This window comes from Schistocerca americana, unplaced genomic scaffold (genome assembly GCF_021461395.2).
Source record: "Schistocerca americana isolate TAMUIC-IGC-003095 unplaced genomic scaffold, iqSchAmer2.1 HiC_scaffold_1066, whole genome shotgun sequence".
Classification (NCBI taxonomy): Eukaryota; Metazoa; Arthropoda; class Insecta; order Orthoptera; family Acrididae; genus Schistocerca; species Schistocerca americana.
Genome location: NW_025725119.1, coordinates 1 through 7,500, shown reverse-complemented (window position 1 = coordinate 7,500; position 7,500 = coordinate 1). Strand labels below are relative to the sequence as shown.

Below are 7,500 nucleotides of genomic sequence, written 5' to 3'. Positions count from 1 at the left end.
ATGTGCAATCCACCCCTATAACATGCGTTTCATGAAGAGTTATCTCCAATATGCGACATTCCCGCTGTCCCTATACATGAGCTGCGGGCTGTACCAGTTACGAGCTAGAGACGCGACCGCGTTGCTCTCTGTACGAATGCCGATGCTGAGCGGTCAGCTAGGAGGCGCTCCATCCATGTCGGTACCGGTGAGCGTTGCACTCGCAGTCGCAAGAACGTACGGCAAGTATATTACCTGGAAGAGTCAATGACAGTCCACGCCCCCCTGCGTGGGAAGAGTCTTTCTAGGCCATGACCCACCGGAAGGGCGCAGCGTCCCCCACCCCAGACATGTGACGTCACACCATCGGTATTGACGACTAGACTGATTCCTTATAATCATTTGCCATACACCGGTGGAAGCTGCCGAGACGAGTAACTACATAGCGGGCTCGCCGTGTCACTAATGTACAGAGATACAACAGTTTCGACTGGAACCGGATTAAACGTATACACGGCGCTGATTAGTAATAGATAGAGCCATCAGAATACAGATAATGTATACAACTGTCCGTATACATGCTGAAAGACTCTGCTCACAATCACAACCACACGTCAGCCACACACCCTTATCACGCACTACTCTCTGCCTGTAACACGCACACAGACAATATGTAAGCACCAGCATGGAACAACACCCAGTGCATCCTCTCCGCCACATTAGACAATCCACACTGTCATAACCAGACTGGGAGGTCCACTCAGAAAACAGAATATCCCACCCACCCGACAACCACCATTGCTCAGCCAAGCCACCAACACCCACACATGTCCTACACAGGGGTGCACCCAACATCACAATACTGCCTCCTCTCACAGCACACAAACAATGGCAGGAATGAAAGACACAGGTCTGCCACAAGCATGGAATGAGAGCGCCGCCTGTCATGAGCCAAAGGTGCATCCTGACGTGGCAAATCAGATGATGCCGCAGGCATCCACTTACTATAATCACAATCAACAAACCGGCCGCCCCGCCCCGCCCCCCATTAAACCTTTCCTTACAACAATGTGTACCTTAACCTAACCTATATCGTACCGTAACCTAACCTATATCGTACCGTAACCTAACCTATGTCGTACCGTAACCTAACCTATGTCGTACCGTAACCTAACCTATGTCGTACCGTAACCTAACCTATGTCGTACCGTAACCTAACCTATGTCGTACCGTAACCTAACCTATGTCGTACCGTAACCTAACCTATGTCGTACCGTAACCTAACCTATGTCGTACCGTAACCTAACCTATGTCGTACCGTAACCTAACCTATGTCGTACCGTAACCTAACCTATGTCGTACCGTAACCTAACCTATGTCGTACCTTAACCTAACCTATGTCGTACCTTAACCTAACCTATGTCGTACCTTAACCTAACCTATGTCGTACCTTAACCTAACCTATGTCGTACCTTAACCTAACCTATGTCGTACCTTAACCTAACCTATGTCGTACCTTAACCTAACCTATGTCGTACCTTAACCTAACCTATGTCGTACCTTAACCTAACCTATGTCGTACCTTAACCTAACCTATGTCGTACCTTAACCTAACCTATGTCGTACCTTAACCTAACCTATGTCGTACCTTAACCTAACCTATGTCGTACCTTAACCTAACCTATGTCGTACCTTAACCTAACCTATGTCGTACCTTAACCTAACCTATGTCGTACCTTAACCTAACCTATGTCGTACCTTAACCTAACCTATGTCGTACCTTAACCTAACCTATGTCGTACCTTAACCTAACCTATGTCGTACCTTAACCTAACCTATGTCGTACCTTAACCTAACCTATGTCGTACCTTAACCTAACCTATGTCGTACCTTAACCTAACCTATGTCGTACCTTAACCTAACCTATGTCGTACCTTAACCTAACCTATGTCGTACCTTAACCTAACCTATGTCGTACCTTAACCTAACCTATGTCGTACCTTAACCTAACCTATGTCGTACCTTAACCTAACCTATGTCGTACCTTAACCTAACCTATGTCGTACCTTAACCTAACCTATGTCGTACCTTAACCTAACCTATGTCGTACCTTAACCTAACCTATGTCGTACCTTAACCTAACCTATGTCGTACCTTAACCTAACCTATGTCGTACCTTAACCTAACCTATGTCGTACCTTAACCTAACCTATGTCGTACCTTAACCTAACCTATGTCGTACCTTAACCTAACCTATGTCGTACCTTAACCTAACCTGTATTGCGCCTTAACCTAACCTGTATTGCGCCTTAACGTAACCTGTATTGCGCCTTAACGTAACCTGTATTGCGCCTTAACGTAACCTGTATTGCGCCTTAACGTAACCTGTATTGCGCCTTAACGTAACCTGTATTGCGCCTTAACGTAACCTGTATTGCGCCTTAACGTAACCTGTATTGCGCCTTAACGTAACCTGTATTGCGCCTTAACGTAACCTGTATTGCGCCTTAACGTAACCTGTATTGCGCCTTAACGTAACCTGTATTGCGCCTTAACGTAACCTGTATTGCGCCTTAACGTAACCTGTATTGCGCCTTAACGTAACCTGTATTGCGCCTTAACGTAACCTGTATTGCGCCTTAACGTAACCTGTATTGCGCCTTAACGTAACCTGTATTGCGCCTTAACGTAACCTGTATTGCGCCTTAACGTAACCTGTATTGCGCCTTAACGTAACCTGTATTGCGCCTTAACGTAACCTGTATTGCGCCTTAACGTAACCTGTATTGCGCCTTAACGTAACCTGTATTGCGCCTTAACGTAACCTGCATTGCGCCTTAACGTAACCTGCATTGCGCCTTAACGTAACCTGTATTGCGCCTTAACGTAACCTGCATTGCGCCTTAACGTAACCTGCATTGCGCCTTAACGTAACCTGTATTGCGCCTTAACGTAACCTGTATTGCGCCTTAACGTAACCTGTATTGCGCCTTAACGTAACCTGTATTGCGCCTTAACGTAACCTGTATTGCGCCTTAACGTAACCTGTATTGCGCCTTAACGTAACCTGTATTGCGCCTTAACGTAACCTGTATTGCGCCTTAACGTAACCTGTATTGCGCCTTAACGTAACCGATATTGCGCCTTAACGTAACCTATATTGCGCCGTAACGTAACCTATATTGCGCCGTAACGTAACCCACATTGCCCCTTAACGTAACCTATATTGCGCCGTAACGTAACCTATATTGCGCCGTAACGTAACCCACATTGCCCCTTAACGTAACCCACATTGCCCCTTAACGTAACCCACATTGCCCCTTAACGTAACCCAACACACGTTGGGCCTTAACCCAACACACGTTGGGCCTTAACCCAACACACGTTGGGCCTTAACCCAACACACGTTGGGCCTTAACCCAACACACGTTGGGCCTTAACCTGCTCTGTAATTGTCATACGACGCGTTAAATTAGTGTAGTGTTGCCTAACTGCAACCCCCGCAATATAGTTTGCTACTCGCACTGCCCGGTCCCCAGTGTATCGCTTCATGTTAAACACCTTGCAGCTATACACTGTAATGTGGATGGCAGCAGGACGTACATGCTCAATGCCCTTTGCAGTTGTTCATTGGCATTTGCAGTTGTTCATTGGCATTCGCATGGCGAAGCACTTAGCCTACGCTGTGGTACGGCCTGTGTCAACTGTCCGCTGATGTTGTACGTCCAAATCACACACTGTACTGCACATTGGTCCTCATGTACTGAATGATACATCGTGGTACATGTGACCGTACAACGACTGCGCCAACAACGGCGAACCATGCGGTCCAAATGTTGTGCACTCAGCTACGTGTCGTCTCCCTATAAGAGCTGGATTGCAGTGTGGTATGCCCTGGATGGCGATCAGCATGAGCCGTCTGTTGATGTAGTGGCGCGTGTTGTCAGACGTAGTCGTCTCTTCTCACACACCGTGATAGCACGGTGCACTGCGTTCCACATCTGCGACATGCGACAGAGGCCGGTTGACAGTCGTTCGCGCAATGGACATCGCATACGTACGGGGGCCACCTTCCACGTGTTCGCTAAGCGTGGACATGTTGTTGCGTGTATGTGGGCAGACAGTGTGTCGTGACACCTGACACAGGCATGCAACAATCGTTGAATTTGCAAATGGCGATGGACGCCTACGTTTGCTGGTGACGTTACGCAAATGAACAACTGGTAAACCGTTGTGGTGCGGTTGTTCTCGCTAGGGGTGAATCAGTGATGGCGACGATCGGTTGAGCTACCAACCGGTTGTTGCAGCGATACCCACCATGCCCACGAACGTGAATGGCATGTGGGTGTGAAGCGATACGCGGCGGTGGCTGGGTGGGACCGTCCCCGGCCGGTGAGGGGGGGCCTCCCGGCGTGTTGGCCGTGCGGTGCGTGGGCGCACGCGCTACAGCCGGCTGGTGGGGGCGGCCAGTGGCAGGCGCGCCGGCCGACGGAGGCGGCAGGCGGCGCAGCTGCGCGCCGGCGCACCCTGCACGCGGCGCCGTGCGGCCAAAGTAGGTCCTCGCGGGCCCGGTGCGAAGCGCGGTGGACATCTGCAGTGTGCTGGTCCGATTGAGGACTGTGTGCGCTGAGGATGCGCCGCCGCCCGGCGCTCGGCGCCGCGACGCCGTCTGCTGCTCGGTCGCCTCTGCGGTTCTCGCAGGTGGTTTGTATCGCAGCTGTGCGGACGTGTTGGCGCGTGCGCTGTGCTGGGAGAGTTCGCTTCGGCACCCAAGTGGGGCTTTTGTCCTTCTGTGGCGCTGGCGTTGGAGCTGCCGGTCACCGTAGGTGGCGCGTGTTGTCTCCCGCCGGCAATGCCACGACAGCACGCTCCCGGGCCTCTGTCGGCAGCGGCAAGCTCAGTTGGGAGCACGGGTGGTCGCACCTAAAGCGTCTACTCGCCAAACTCCGGGCGATTGCGCCTCTCTCGAACCCGACCAAGTACTTAGGACGGCGCTGCGCGCCGCCGGGACCTGAGAGGGTTTCGAGGTGTATGGTGCAGGGGAGCTCAGCCTCCTCCTGTTTGCAGAATAATTGAGCGGACGCTTGCGTGTTCGCGCGGGCCCCCGGGACACACTCCCGGGCGGCCGGCTGCTCAGCTCTAGTTGACGCAGCTCCCTGGTTGATCCTGCCAGTAGTCATATGCTTGTCTCAAAGATTAAGCCATGCATGTCTCAGTACAAGCCGCATTAAGGTGAAACCGCGAATGGCTCATTAAATCAGTTATGGTTCCTTAGATCGTACCCACGTTACTTGGATAACTGTGGTAATTCTAGAGCTAATACATGCAAACAGAGTCCCGACCAGAGATGGAAGGGACGCTTTTATTAGATCAAAACCAATCGGTCGGCTCGTCCGGTCCGTTTGCCTTGGTGACTCTGAATAACTTTGGGCTGATCGCACGGTCCTCGTACCGGCGACGCATCTTTCAAATGTCTGCCTTATCAACTGTCGATGGTAGGTTCTGCGCCTACCATGGTTGTAACGGGTAACGGGGAATCAGGGTTCGATTCCGGAGAGGGAGCCTGAGAAACGGCTACCACATCCAAGGAAGGCAGCAGGCGCGCAAATTACCCACTCCCGGCACGGGGAGGTAGTGACGAAAAATAACGATACGGGACTCATCCGAGGCCCCGTAATCGGAATGAGTACACTTTAAATCCTTTAACGAGTATCTATTGGAGGGCAAGTCTGGTGCCAGCAGCCGCGGTAATTCCAGCTCCAATAGCGTATATTAAAGTTGTTGCGGTTAAAAAGCTCGTAGTTGGATTTGTGTCCCACGCTGTTGGTTCACCGCCCGTCGGTGTTTAACTGGCATGTATCGTGGGACGTCCTGCCGGTGGGGCGAGCTGAAGGCGTGCGACGCGCCTCGTGCGTGCTCGTGCGTCCCGAGGCGGACCCCGTTGCAATCCTACCAGGGTGCTCTTGAGTGAGTGTCTCGGTGGGCCGGCACGTTTACTTTGAACAAATTAGAGTGCTTAAAGCAGGCAAGCCCGCCTGAATACTGTGTGCATGGAATAATGGAATAGGACCTCGGTTCTATTTTGTTGGTTTTCGGAACCCGAGGTAATGATTAATAGGGACAGGCGGGGGCATTCGTATTGCGACGTTAGAGGTGAAATTCTTGGATCGTCGCAAGACGAACAGAAGCGAAAGCATTTGCCAAGTATGTTTTCATTAATCAAGAACGAAAGTTAGAGGTTCGAAGGCGATCAGATACCGCCCTAGTTCTAACCATAAACGATGCCAGCCAGCGATCCGCCGCAGTTCCTCCGATGACTCGGCGGGCAGCCTCCGGGAAACCAAAGCTTTTGGGTTCCGGGGGAAGTATGGTTGCAAAGCTGAAACTTAAAGGAATTGACGGAAGGGCACCACCAGGAGTGGAGCCTGCGGCTTAATTTGACTCAACACGGGAAACCTCACCAGGCCCGGACACCGGAAGGATTGACAGATTGATAGCTCTTTCTTGATTCGGTGGGTGGTGGTGCATGGCCGTTCTTAGTTGGTGGAGCGATTTGTCTGGTTAATTCCGATAACGAACGAGACTCTAGCCTGCTAACTAGTCGCGTGACATCCTTCGTGCTGTCAGCGATTACTTTTCTTCTTAGAGGGACAGGCGGCTTCTAGCCGCACGAGATTGAGCAATAACAGGTCTGTGATGCCCTTAGATGTTCTGGGCCGCACGCGCGCTACACTGAAGGAATCAGCGTGTCTTCCTAGGCCGAAAGGTCGGGGTAACCCGCTGAACCTCCTTCGTGCTAGGGATTGGGGCTTGCAATTGTTCCCCATGAACGAGGAATTCCCAGTAAGCGCGAGTCATAAGCTCGCGTTGATTACGTCCCTGCCCTTTGTACACACCGCCCGTCGCTACTACCGATTGAATGATTTAGTGAGGTCTTCGGACTGGTACGCGGCATTGACTCTGTCGTTGCCGATGCTACCGGAAAGATGACCAAACTTGATCATTTAGAGGAAGTAAAAGTCGTAACAAGGTTTCCGTAGGTGAACCTGCGGAAGGATCATTACCGACTAGACTGCATGTCTTTCGGTGTGCGTGTCGTGTCGCGCAACACGCTACCTGTACGGCTCGCAGTAGCCGTGCGCCGCGTGCGGAACCACGCGTGCTTCTCAAAACTAACGCCAATGTTGTGTGGTACGAGCGCTGAAGCGCTGGAGCGGCTGGCCTGCGGCACCTGGCGCCTGGCGCCGGTTTTGAATGACTTTCGCCCGACTGCCTGTCCGCTCCGGTGTGGAGCCGTACGACGCCCATCGGCCGTGAGGCCGTTGGACACAGAACGCTTGAACAGGGGCCGCCACACGCCTACGTCCCGCCTATGCAACTGTCTTGAAAGAGACAGTGGAAACTAAGAAAAGATCACCCAGGACGGTGGATCACTCGGCTCGTGGGTCGATGAAGAACGCAGCAAATTGCGCGTCGACATGTGAACTGCAGGACACATGAACATCGACGTTTCGAACGCAC

The 7,500-nt window shown here is 51.9% G+C and overlaps 1 non-coding gene across 1 annotated transcript; it reads left to right on the top strand.

Moving 5' to 3' along the window:
* The first annotated feature begins 5,132 nt into the window (after nt 1-5,132).
* Nucleotides 5,133-7,042, top strand: LOC124560101. The gene has a single exon (XR_006969016.1). It is a non-coding gene; the product is annotated as a small subunit ribosomal RNA (ribosomal RNA).
* The last annotated feature ends 458 nt before the right edge of the window (nt 7,043-7,500 follow it).